We start from the raw sequence: 14,005 nt of genomic DNA on the forward strand, positions 1-14,005 counted from the left end.
ACTGTCGTGGGATCCCTGGGTGGTGCAGCGGTTTGCGCCTGCCTTTGGCCCAGGGCGCGATCCTGGAGACCTGGGATCGAATCCCACATCGGGCTCCCGGTTCATGGAGCCTGCTTCTCCCTCTGCCTGTGTCTCTGCCTCTCTCTCTCTCTCTCTGTGACTATCATAAATAAATAAATTAAAAAAAAATAAAATAAAATAAAAATGAAAACACTGTCGTTAAGGTTAGAAATATAATAAAGATACCTCTGCTTTCCCTGCTTTTGTTGAACATTGTTGTGGAGGTGCTAGGCAATGCAGGAAGACAAAGGAGAGAAAAACAAAAAGTTTGGAAAGAAAGACGCTATATTGCCACTATTTGCAACTATTATTTTCCACGTATAAATGTGGGATAATCTACAGACCAAATATTAGAAGCAGGAAGAGAGTTTTTGCTGGCTACAAAATCAATATAATAAAATCAGTAATATTCCTAGCAATAACAATAACCAGCAACCAATAACAACTTTTAAATACAATATGGTGGGGATCCCTGGGTGGCGCAGCGGTTTAGCGCCTCCCTTTAGCCCTGGGCGCTATCCTGGAGTTCCAGGATCAAATCCCGCATCGGGCTCCCGGCATGGAGCCTGCTTCTCCCTCCTCCTGTGTGTGTGTGTGTGTGTCTCTCTCTCTCTGTGCGTCTATCATAAATAAATAAATAAATAAATAAATAAATAAATAAATAAATCTTTAAAAAATAAAAATAAATCAATACAATACAATACGGTGTATATGCACTTGCAATTCACAATAGCAGCAAGAATTTTAAAGAAACTAGGAATAAATCTCACAAAATGTTTTAAGAAACAATTATAAAATGTTATGAAAGCATAAAAGAAGTCTTGGATAAATAAGATATACCTTGTTCATGGACGGGAGACTGAATAAAGATGTAATTTTTTTTCCAATAAGATCAACGTGATTGTAATCCCAATGACAGAGTGGAACTTAGCAAATTGATTTTGAAGTTCATATAGAAAAGTAAATTTCTAAGAATCAATACAATTCTAAAAAGAGCAAGGGTAGTGCTCTGGCAGATACCAAGATATCATAGACTTTATAGTAATTAAAACAGGTGGTCCTAGTGAAAAGATAAAGAGATTAATGAAACAAAATAGGAAGCCCATAAATATGGCAAATGATAGAGATTGGCTTACATGGTAGGAGGGAAAGGATAAAATATTGAGTTAAAAATGTTGGAAAATGTGGCTTTCTATCTGGAAAACAAAAACAAATAATAACATTACACTACATATAAAAATGAATTCCAGATGAATTTAAAAAATGTGAAAATCAAAATTTAAACTGCAGAGAAAAAATAAAGCAAAATTAGCTTCCAATTAAAGATAGAAAGTCAAATGCATACATTAGTATTTGCTTCCTCCTTAAATTCTAGTAAAATAATAATCAATGGTCCTCCAAGACATGAAACCACAAAAACAAAAGGAATGGAAAGATTAACAGCAGTAGCATAATTTGCAATCTGAAAAGCAGATGAGTGAGCAATAATTGACAGACCCCCAAGATGCCAAATTCTAAACTGGCAGTGAAAACATCAAGGAACCTGATTTACTGGATAGAATTTCAATTATCAATTGGCTTTTCCAGTACCACTGGATATGAAGAGTAACAATAGTTTATAAACAAGAAAATTGGTTAAAGTCTTTTAAAGAAGCAGTTAGACCCCCAAATCATCATCCTCACTCTGTCAGCAAGGGAAACTGCCCATCCCTGACTTTGTGGTTTACTTATGCAGATGATAAAATTAAAAGTCTATGGATTGGGGGACACTAGCCTCGCTGAGGGAAAGGGTACCTTATGAATATGGAAGGATTAAAGTAAACATTTTAATTCTGAAGGTTGAAATTCTTGACTTATTTTCTCCACGTAGTTCCCAGAATTCTGATAGCCAAGCTTTGTATATGTTCCAATCAAGAACATAAAAAGCTCTTCTAAGGAAAAGTCTTGCAAAAAAGATCTAAAGAATATTATACTGGGAGTTTCTAAATATAATTTCCCAGCCTGATCTTCCTCTATAATGACACCTACGGTTAGCAAGTCCCAATCAGGTTTAGTGCCCCACTCAACTACAAGAGTACAGCCAAGGATCCCCAACTTTTTAAAGAAGATCTAATTGAAAGACCAAAGCTAAAAAGCCAATTTGAAAGAAACAGACTCCATGTCAGAAGAAAAAAACGTTTAAAACTCTTATTAGTATCACTACAGACATGAGAAGATACTATATACCTATGAACTAATAACAAGTTACTTTTTTTTTTAATTTTTATTTATTTATGATAGTTACAGAGAGAGAAAGGCAGAGACACAGGCAGAGGGAGAAGCACCGGGAGCCCGACGTGGGATTCGATCCCGGGTCTCCAGGATCACGCCCTGGGCCAAAGGCAGGCGCCAAACCGCTGCGCCACCCAGGGATCCCCAAGTTACTTTTTTAAATGAAAAGTTTTTTTAAGACCCTTGGATATTAGAAAGCTGATAGAAAAAAAATTAAAAATCTCATTTTGAGGGTTAAAAGATAAAGTTGAAAGATTTTCCCTTAAAGTAAAACAAAGAACTAAAGAGATGGAAGATAAAAGAGAAACTATAAAACCTTAAGAGGAAATTTAAGAGGAAATTATTGCAGAAATAATTTAAAATTTTTTCCAGAACTGAAGAACATACTTTTTCAGACTAAATGGGCTCAGTAAAAAAGAAATAAATAAAAAAATAAAATAAATAAATGGGCTCAGTAACTGCCCACAACAATGATGACAATTAACATGCATCAAGACACACTATCATGAAATTTCAGAACACTAAAAGATCTTCCAAGCTTCCAAAAAAGGAAATACAATAGCGAGAGGTGTCAAAGAACAATTATCAGAATAGCTTCTCAGGCACAAATAACAACACTCTAAAAGAGAGTGGAGCAATACTTTTAAATTTTTTCTGGAGGAAAATGATTTTCAATCTAAAATTATATATCCAAAGGCTGATCCATGGTGGACGTTTTGAGGCCAGCTGACCTACAACCTATGCACCCCACACCACCTCCTGAGGAAGCCTGAGCCAGTTGTGTAGCTTTCTCCCTCTGTCTCATAACCATGTCCACCAACGAGAAAGCTAATTCACCAGCTGCCCACCTTACTAGACTCAAGAACAAGGGGAAAGATAATACAGAAATAAGGCAGCATGGAATAGAAGTTAACATGGAGCTTGAGGAAAAGCTAAGAATGATGACTAGATGCTGAAAAGGAGAAATTTAAGGTTATTTCCTGATGATACTACCTCTCCCCTGCAGGAAAACTGCAACAACCAGGACACTATAAATTGGTCTGTTGATGACATTGTAACAGCATAAGTAGCAATAATTTGGAAAGCCAGTTCCAGGCTACTCAAGCTGCTAGAAAACTGCTTTTTTAAGGAAAAACAGACCCCCATCACAACATGATCTGGGCTGGTTTGATTCCAAAATTTGTGTCCTTCTTGGGCAGAACTGATTGTCGTCCTATTCAGTTTGAATCTGCTTGGGTCCTCACTAACACTGCTTCTGGGACATCAAAATAGACCAAGACAGCTGTGGTAGATGGAGGTGCCAACCCGGCATTCACTTCTCTGTTGCCATCTTCCATGCCCACATCAGTGAACAAGCTATATGGGCTCTAGGAAACATTGCAGGTGATAGTTCAGTTTTTCAAGACTTGGTTATCAAGTATGGGGCAGTTGACCCACTGTTGGCGCTCCTTGAAATTCCTGATATCCCATCTTTAGGGTTACTTATGTGCCCTTTAAAACCTTTGTCACAACAAGAATCCTGCACCCCTGGTAGATGCTGTTCCTACCATAGTTCGTCTCCTGCATCGTGATGATCCAGAAGTATTAGCAGATACCTACTAAGCCATTTCCTACCTTACTGATGATGGTCCAAATGAATGGATTGAAATGGTTTGAAAACAGGAGTTGTGCCCCAACTTGTGAAGCTTCTAGGAGTTACTGAATTGCCTGTTGTGACTCCTGCACTAAGAGCCATAGGAAATACTATCATTGGGACAGATAAACAGACTCAGATTGTAATAGATGCAGGAGCACTTGCTGTCCCACCCAGCCTACTAATGAATCCCAAAACTAATATTTATAAGAAAGCTACATGGACAATGTCAAACATCACAGCTGGTCACCAGGACCAGATACAGAAAGTTGTGAATCATGGATTAGTCCCATTCCCTGTTGCTATTCTAAAACAGACTTTAAGACACAAAAAGAAGCTATATAGGCTGTGACCAACTATACAAGTGGTAGAACAGTTAAAAAATTGTATACCTCATTCATTGTGGCATAATAGAACTATTGATGAACCTCTTAACTGCAAAAGATACCAAAACCATTCTGGTTATTCTGGATGCCTTTTCAAACACCTTTCAGACTGCTGAAAAACAAGGTGAAACTGAGAAATTTGGTATAATGACTGATGAATGTGGAAATTTGGACAAAACAGAAGCTCTACAAAACCATGAAAATGAGTCTTTGTACAAAGCTTCATTAAACTTGACTGAGAAGTATTTCTCTCTAGTGGAAAAGGAGGATCAGAATGTTGTGCCAGAAACCACTTCTGAAGGCTATACATTCCAAGTTCGGATGGTACTCTTGGGGCCTTTAACTTTTCAATTATACAGCTGAGGCAGAAAGTTGTTTGTTGTGTACCCTGTTTGGTAGAAGTTTGTCTACTGTTTCTCTACGAAGAACTCTTTTTAAATGTGTTTCATTATTGCAGCACTTTTTACAATGAGACTACACTTGAGCAGTTCCAAACTGTACAAACTGTATGAAGCTCCTCCTCTCAGTAGGGTTCTTATTTCTATGTGAAATCTCCTCTCTTGCAGTGCCCAGTAAATAAAGATTAAATTCCACCCTTTTTCTTAAAAAAAATAAAAAATAAAAAATAAAATAATATATCCAACAAAAGTAGTGTAAGTGTGAGGGCACGATAGGCCATTTTTAGGCATTCAAGTTCTCAAAAAATTTCTCTCCCATGAATTACTTTTCAGGAAGCTACTGTAACATAGTCTTTTCCAAAACAAAGGAGTAAAGAAAGGAAGAGGAAGATAGGGATATAGGAAAGGGGAAATCCAATATAGGAAAGGCAAAAGGAAAATTCTTAGGATAACAGATGTGCTGCCAGTGTAAAGGTAAGTAGTTCTGACTGAAGGAGGTTAGAGGCCCCCCAGTGACACTTCTTCAAGAAGATGACTTTGGCAGAATATCTGATATATTTGAACATACTGAGAGGAGAGTTTTATATACTCACACAATTAAATACTATATAAAAATTTAGATGAATCAACACACACACACACATCTCAACATGGCAGATTTGGAAGACAAAGCATTGAGCAAAAAAACAATGAGAGTACTATGAACATTGTGACACTATTTGTATTTTTAAAATAATTCATGGTACTAGAAACACTGTAGGCTTTTGTGGGGGGGTTGGGGAGAACCAAGGTCATAAAGTTCACTTTTCTGTGGGAAGGAGAACATGAATGGCACCTGAGAGGAAGAATAAAGGGGACTTCAATTTTAACTGTAAGGTACTATTGCTTTTAAATGGTTTTAAAATCTAAAGCAAAAATGTCTGTGTTAATATTAGTTAATTCTGGGTAGTGAGTATACAAGTATTGATCTTACATTGATCTTCCTACTTTTCTGTATTTTCCTCTTCCAGAAAGGAAAGGAGGAAGGGACTAAAAAGAAAGATAAGTGCTATGATCACAGCCTTTCCAAGGGCCTGGGCTGAAGGGCCAGGAAACAGGGGCCAGATAATATGGGCCCATTCCCATTGCTCCTGCTAGCCTAAGTCTTCTCTTCATCGTGTTCAGTATCTTGCTTACAACAGAACACAACTGTTCTGCAAGGTGCATGTTTCATTTTTCAAATAAAATCCCCTTTTAAAATCTCGGCTTTTTTTCCCCTCAACATAGCCATTGAATTGGGCTTCATCAACAACCCATGAGTAGAAAGGCTGTGTCACTCCCTTTAATAGCAGAACACTGAGACCCTGAAAAGATGGTTTGAGAGAGGGCTTGGCAAATAAAACATAGTTTACCATTCATATTATTACTTAGTATAGCTGTTACTTTGATGGAAAAATATGATTAGCCACCAACTCTTGCTTGCTCTCATCTACATCTGGCAAAGTGCTGCCATGCTTAAATATCCTACCCTCACCTGGTGGCAGCTACCTCAAAGACAAGTACCTAGGAGGAAAGCAACATGACTTGAGGTTGCTCTGTCAATATCCCCTAAAAAAATGATAGGAAACATAGTGATCAAGGGGCTTGGGAGAGGGTAATGCAAAGAAGGCATTTGTTCAGTTAACATAGAGATTTGCCCTTGGCCATGAAAGGGTCTGCTAAATACTCAACTTCAAGTGCATGTTCACAGTTTCTGCAGAAAGCCAAAAAGCTGAGCCTACAGATACCAGTGCGTATGGTCTCAGATATACTCGAAATAGTTCATCATCATACTCTTTCATTTGATTTGGAACTGGAAGAATTGCAAAGAAGACAAAATGAAAGGTACTGGACAGTTATCCTTTCTCTATTAAAAAAAAATAACTTTGAAGTTTGGTGAGAATGTTGTGTGCTTGGGTTCAGGTCAGTGCTTATATTCACTGACGCTTGATGGATTTCTGGCTTCAAATGTTTTATCAAGACAATCCACCTTGTAGCAATCTCCAAAGAAGACTGTGTGGCTCTATTAAGTCCGCAATTTGCTTTTTAAAAGTGACTAAATATGCTTTTTCACAACAACGACAAGTCATCTCCCTCCTGGAGCCAACAGAGTTTGTCACCCAGCTTCCCTCGCCTTTCAAAGCCAGCCGTCAAAAAGCAAAGGAAATGTCATGACTTTGGAGCGGTCAGAAAGCTCTTAAGTCGCAGTGCAGGCTATTTCTCCTTTTGTGGCACAGAAAAGAGTGGACAGACACAATGAATAAATAATCCCATTGTACTTACAAATGTGTAACAATCCTTCAAAATGAGGTGAGGAACAAAGATAGGAGATAGCAAAGCAGCCCTGGTCTTAACAGCTTGCAATTCCAGAGCCTAAACTGCTTTTGCAAACACACACACACACACACACACACACACACACACAGCAACCATGAGAAAATAAAAATTAAAAATGGCATCCGATTCAGAATGCCAAGAGGCTCAGCCTAAATGGCCTTCTGTATAATTCACTTTGGACACCTTCAGCCTCAGTGGCTAAAGGCAGCCGGTCTGGGCCAAGGTTAATACCTTAAACTATTCAAAAGAACTGACTTTGAAATAATCATCAGGGTCACCGTTTTTTGCAAAAAACACCTCTTCATCATTTTTACTTCACCACAGCCCTTCCTTTCCCTTAAAAGAAGCCTTGTTGTTTGATGTTCTAGCATTTGTGAAAGGCCTCCGTTTTTCATCTCTGGTACCTACATCCACCTGCTCCCCACCTTGAACTGCAGAATCCAGGGCAATAGCAGGGTGTGCAGTAACAGCAGAGAGGGCCGAAGGCTGGCGGGAGCAGCCAGTACTGGAGACACAGATGGCAGGAGCACAGGCCAGAGATTCAAGGGTTCACAGAAAACTCAGGGAATTCCAGGAACCCAGAACTGCAAATGGCCTTAAAGAACTAACAACTGCAAACTTTTAATTGTATTTTTAAAGAAAGTGGGTGGAGTGATGCAGCTTGGCAAAAAAAAAATAATAATAAAATAAAACAAAATAAAATAAAATAAAATGAACTCTATGTTAATATAGAGAGCAGATTTTTGTACCAAAAGAGTGTTTTATTCTCTCTTCAAAAAACCAAAAAAGTTGGGCAGCCCCAGTGGCCCAGCGGTTTGGCGCCGCCTTCGGCCTGGGGTGTGATCCTGGAGACCTGGGATTAAGTCCCACGTCAGGCTCCCTACATGGAGCCTGCTTCTCTCCCTCTCCCTCTGCCTGCGTCTCTGCTTTCTCTCTCTCTCTCTCTCTCTCTCTCTCTCTCTCTTGCTCTCTGCCACGAATAAATAAAAAATCTTTTAAAAAATTAAAAAAATTAAAAACCTAAAAAGTGTTTTTTTCTTACTTAGTAGGCAAAGGAAAAATAAAATTTGAAAAACACAAATTTTTGGTATGGAAGCAGGATTGCCCAGTGTTCCTCTGTGATGGAAGGGGACGTGCGCTGGCCTCATTCACACCCTACAGAGCTTACTACTCTTCTTAAACCATGCCTGGGTTCCAAATTTGATACTCCCATTGATGTAGAAGAATATCTGTCATAAGAAAACCTACCACTATGTTTAAACACTTTTCTTCAACAAAGAAAGTTCAAAGAATTGTATTTAATACTGCATGAAATATATTTTCCTTTCTTCCATTGATTTACTGATTTTTAGAGCAATAAATATTTATTAAGTACCTTCTAAAGTCCAGGCACTGTGTTGGGCATAATATAAAATTATATATAATTTTAGGTGTCCTATATAATTTTGAAGAAGACATGGCCTTTGCCCCCTCAGAGTTTATCATCTCAGACTGCATTAGAAGAAAGAATGTTGCATGAGGCAATGAGAAAATCCTTAGCAGCCAGTCAGGATTAGTGACCTCTCAAAATTAGATACACAAATGTCTACTTGTTCCAGTGAAAGGCTATCAGTGAACCCAGAGTTTTTCCTTGGTCTGTTTTTGGCTACTTCTTTGCCCAGTTTCATTAAGTTTTCATCCCCAGCTGCTGCCAGAGTCCTAACCACCTCAGGGAAACCAGAGAGCCTGAACTTCATTAAGGCAGCAAAGAAGATAAAGAATATGGCCTATAGTTGTTTCCCAAACTGTGTGCTGGGGTACCCCAGGATGCTATAATAAACGCACATGGATAGCTTAAATTTTCAAGGGAAACACAGCCATATGTGTTAGACCCTGTGCAAACTACTACAAATTCATATATATATGTATATAGATAGATGATAGATAGATAGATAGATAGATAGATAGATAGATAGATAGAGTTTTATTTCTTATATCCCTACAGTTCTAAGTGTTAACATTTTTCTTATGAACTACATTATCATTGCATTTATCATTACACAATTATTTGAAGCAATCTAAATTAGCATATATTTGACATATGATTATTAAACATACTGCATTTCAATGAATCTACTACATAGCTGATTTTAAAACACATTTTTTATGTACCTCTAAAGGGAAAAATTTCTGCCAATTAAAGCATGATGTAATATTTTCTTACCACTTTGGATTTTTTTTAGATTTATCAGAAGAGCTCTTTTAACTTTATTTTTTTTCTCTTTTAACTTTAAACATAGATTTTAATTATATATCATTCTTATGCATTCATAAAAAGGATAATATAAGTGAAATAAATTGGCTACAGTACTCCTACAACATCTTCACAGTCTTAGTCTAGGTCTTCTGAATCAATTTGCAACTGAGATATTAATGATCACAGTTTTCTACCCATTATCATCCTCTGCGCTACCAAGAACATTGGAAAAGCAACATTTCCCATAAAAGTGCTCCACTATTGTCTCTGGGATTTTCTTCTAAGCCACAGACACCATTCTGTAAGTTTTTATTCTGGAGCTTTCTTACTTAGAATTGTCACGCTATAAAACAACTTCATGACTGATACCTAATTGAAAAAATTAGAAGATGCCATTGACTATGAGACACATCTTGATTTCGGACACAATCAATACTCTAATAGACATAATGATTATGTCTGTAATGCTACCCTGGGTAAAAAAGAAGCTGCACGCCAGGGACAAGGGACACACATCAATTTTGATGAAAGTGAAGAGTCATTAACAAACTTAGTAGTGAAAGGATTTTTAACCCAGTCATTAAAGCCAGTCACTTTCTCAATCCAAAACCTTGTTTGTTGCCACCACCAGATATTTATCCATCATGAAACAAACAAAGTATAAGCTTTAATGACTGGGTTAAAAACCTATGTTTTTAAAGTAAGAGGAAATGAGAAAGGAGAATCTACAGACCTCAAGTATGTTTCCAGGCAGATAAACATTAGGAAAGAAGACATAAGGAGTCTGGGCACCTAACCTCTCTATGTGCCCTTTTGCTGCATGGAAAGTCACCAACTATCCCCAGGAGTATCCATTCACTGGTCTGAAGACTATAACACCAAGGTGACTTGATGTCTAAAGTGTAAAACAGTGAATCTCTTAGAGGTCTGGCCTGGAATGGGTGGACTGACTCCTTGCTCCCATGCCTAGGACACCCTCGGACTCCCTCAGGAAAGCCACAATGTCTTGAGAGGCCTCAATTCCCAGAAACACTGTGATCCACCAAGCTGAAATAATGCCAGGTTCTCCCTCCATCCCATGGGTCAAGCAACCAATACTGAGACAAAAGAAGAATCCTGCCTGGTACTTTAGCAAGACAAATATTGACATTTTCTCCCCACATAGAGCTCCCCTGCTTCTGTCACAGTTTTTGTTCCAAAGACCCATCACATAAACATCTAGCCAGGGAGCATGCCTAGATGCTTATGAAAATGCATGATGTTTTAAAAATGTTCTTCTGTGTTTTAATCCCCCTTTAAAATTAATGTTCCTAATTCCTGAGGCTGCCGAGATAGGATCTCAGCCATCTGCCCTTGCTGGTTCCTATGGCATCCTCTGATTAAACAAAGGGGGCCAGCTGATGGTGCCAAGGTTTTATTTTACAGGAGCCCATATATCCTCCACAGGCCTCACTGAGGAATAGGAGATTTTTTTCAAATTGATTTTTTTTTAACTAAATGAACAAATTTTCTTCCTCATCTCCTCTTGATTAGAGAGCTGGAAAAGAGACTCCCAAGACTTCTGGTATTTTCCATACTCACAATTAGACATGACTTCCTCCCAGCAGCTCCCTATCTCTGCCAAAATGGTGTTTCCATGTTTGCACAATCCTTTGTCCACTCCTTTGTCATTTCTCTAATACTACATACTATATGTACAGTGACTTCTCTGAGAATTCAAATAATTTCAAACTGTAAAACATGAAATAAAATAAATAAAACCATCCTATAGAATTTAGGAAGTGAATACGCTACTCCATGGACACATCTCATCTAACTACTTTAGCAGATTCAAGTTTTTACAAGACACAAAATTATAGTTACCAAAAGAAATGTAACTTCATTTTCTGTAACTCCATTCAATTTGATCTCCCATTTCCATCTGACAGCAGCAAACAATTTAGTCACATCCAAGTAAATTCAAATTAGTGATCACTCACACATTTTAAGTTTAACTCAGTCGAATTTTGTGGGTACCTTGTCCTCCATCCCACCCTAACCCCCTTGTGTATCCCCTTTTTACTGAGGGTAGGTGCTAAGTTCCAGAGATAGTCCCAGAGTTCAGGATGTGGTAGTGAGCATGGAGAGGACCTCTGGACCATAGCCACCATCATCCATCTGTCAGCACCCACATGAGCTCTTCACCTTTTATCACCCATTCATATACTTCTCCTGGGCACATGGGGGCTTTCTGATGCTCTCTCCCCAAACAAACATGTTCTGATGCCATTGTGGCCTAGGGAATATTAGCAAGGCTGCCATTTCTAAAGTTCCAGATGATAAATAGGTAATGAGTCATTACTTTCTTGGAAATCCAAATTTGGAAAACCAAATTTACCCCTCCTAGATCAGGCAGTGCATAGGGAAGGAATCTCGTTCCCACTTCTAACTTCTTCACTCTTTCTCAACTCCGTCTCCTTCCCTCTGGACCCCTATCGCCTAGGGCACCAATTCTCAATAAGAGTGGTACTATCCCCCTGGCAATTTTGAAAATCTGTGAGGGCATTTCCCCAAGAACATTTTATCTTGAAAGCTTTCAAGTCTGTGAGAGAATTGCAAGAATAGAACAATAGTTATCCTGATGAACAAGAAATATAACATTAATACTATTACTTATTCTACAATCTGTTATTTAAATATCCTCAATTAATCCAATAATGCTCTTTGTAGTTGGTTTTGATTCCATCCAGGATTCAATTAAAGATCATACTGAATTGAGTTATCAAGTCTGTTTCATCTCCTTTAATCCAAAATAGTTCTGGCACTTAGTGGGCAGGAGGCATGAAAAATAGTCACCTCACAATGCACGGGATGGTCCCACCAATAAAGAATTGTTCTACATCCCATATGACTTTTGAACATTTCTGCCAGACATTCATGTCAGTTTTTAAAATCACTTATATGGGGATCCCTGGGTGGCGCAGCGGTTTGGTGCCTGCCTTTGGCCCAGGGCGCGATCCTGGAGACCCCGGATCGAATCCCACATCAGGCTCCCAGTGCATGGAGCCTGCTTCTCCCTCTGCCTGTGTCTCTGCCTCTCTCTCTCTCTCTCTTTGTGACTATCATAAATAAATTTTTAAAGAAAAATTTTTTAAATCACTTATATGGTGGGAGGAAGCTTTTGGATATGATGAATATGTTTATGGCATAGACTATGGTGATGTTTTTAGGAGTTTATACTTAACTGCAAACTTATAAAATTATACATATTAAATACATACAGCTTTTTGTATGTCAATAATACCTCAATAAAGTGTGTTTTAGGCAAATAATAATAAAATGTAAATGAAAATTTTTTAAAGAAAGTAACAATTTATAATTATCTGCACTTAGATCCTAATTCCATTTTACATACAAACACAAAGTAATTTTTATACACTTTGAAGAGACACTGAATTTTCAGGAATAGCAACAATATAAATTAAGGGAGGGCTGTACCCTATTTTGTTAGGAATTTTTTCAAGAGTTTGTTTCCAAAAAGTGTGTCACTATCATGGTAGTGTCATTCATAGTAATTAAGTCACCACATGATACCTCTATATCAGTCTGTGTTCAAGTCTGTCACTTTCACAGCAGTTCTATTTTCAAGGTCAAGCATCCAACTACTACATCCTTAGTACATCCTCTAGTGTAGTAGTGTCCAAGCACTTAAATGTTGAAACGCACATTCCTTTGCTTTGACTTTATTTCTCCTTTGCATTCAGTTAGGTGTTGTATTGGTTTTTCCTTTTTGTATTCTGTAGTAGGAGGTCCTTGCCTATCATTTTATTTCAGGATAATAAGGGGGATTTTACAATCTACCACTTATAAAGAGGAGTTTCAAATGAATTGTTTAAAATGTATAAGGTAATCAAGGAAATGTATACATAGTAATTAGGGAATTATTAATTATATTTAGATGTAATGCTCAGAGTTATGTTCTCTAAAGCAGTCTTTTATTTTAGAAGATTGCATACAGAAGTATTTGCAGCTAAAATACTCCCCTTCCTGGTCTGCACTCCTTCACGCACTCCATCAGCAGTGTCCCTGTCTGGCTCCTCTCCAGGGAAAGCCTCGCCTCCCTAGTGGAGAAGATGGAGCTAACCCAGAGAGAATAAGCTCAGTGCCCAACTCCAGAACTCCAGATGGGACCAGATAGACAGAGGAGCCCTTCCTCCTGAACAATCCCCTCCCCAAACCTGGGTCTAACACCTTCCCCTCTAGAACCCTTCCCTTTGTTTATCTCCAGCTGCACTAAAGGTCTCGCTCCCTCTGTGCCCTCTCCCTAGTTCCTCTTCCCCCTTAAGCTACCCCCATGGCTTCCCCCTCCCTTAGCCCAATCAGACTCCCCATTTGTTTTTACTTGCTCCCCATTTACACTCAAACCTGGTTTCCTCTACCATGGTGTCTCAGAGCTGCTCTTACAAAGCACACCAATGACCTTGACTGCCAGAACCCTGAGTGATGACAAAGTAGACCTTTCTACCAAGTTTCGTGTATGTTTTCCTGCAATGCTCCCTCACATTTCCCTCTGTGGCCACTTCTCTCTTCCCTCCTGCCCCCAACACTCCTAGAAGCTTTCCCTGAACCCTCAGGTTCATCTGTGTGCCCCTCCTCTGGCACTCCCAGGACTGGCATTCACCCCATC

The 14,005-nt window shown here is 38.6% G+C and overlaps 1 pseudogene; it reads left to right on the top strand.

Annotated features, from left to right (window-relative positions):
* Window positions 1-3,140: 3,140 nt before the first annotated feature.
* On the top strand, window positions 3,141-4,713 carry LOC144294241 (importin subunit alpha-1 pseudogene; annotated as a pseudogene).
* The last annotated feature ends 9,292 nt before the right edge of the window (window positions 4,714-14,005 follow it).

Source organism: Canis aureus, chromosome 22 (assembly GCF_053574225.1).
Source record: "Canis aureus isolate CA01 chromosome 22, VMU_Caureus_v.1.0, whole genome shotgun sequence".
NCBI classification, from domain to species: domain Eukaryota; kingdom Metazoa; phylum Chordata; class Mammalia; order Carnivora; family Canidae; genus Canis; species Canis aureus.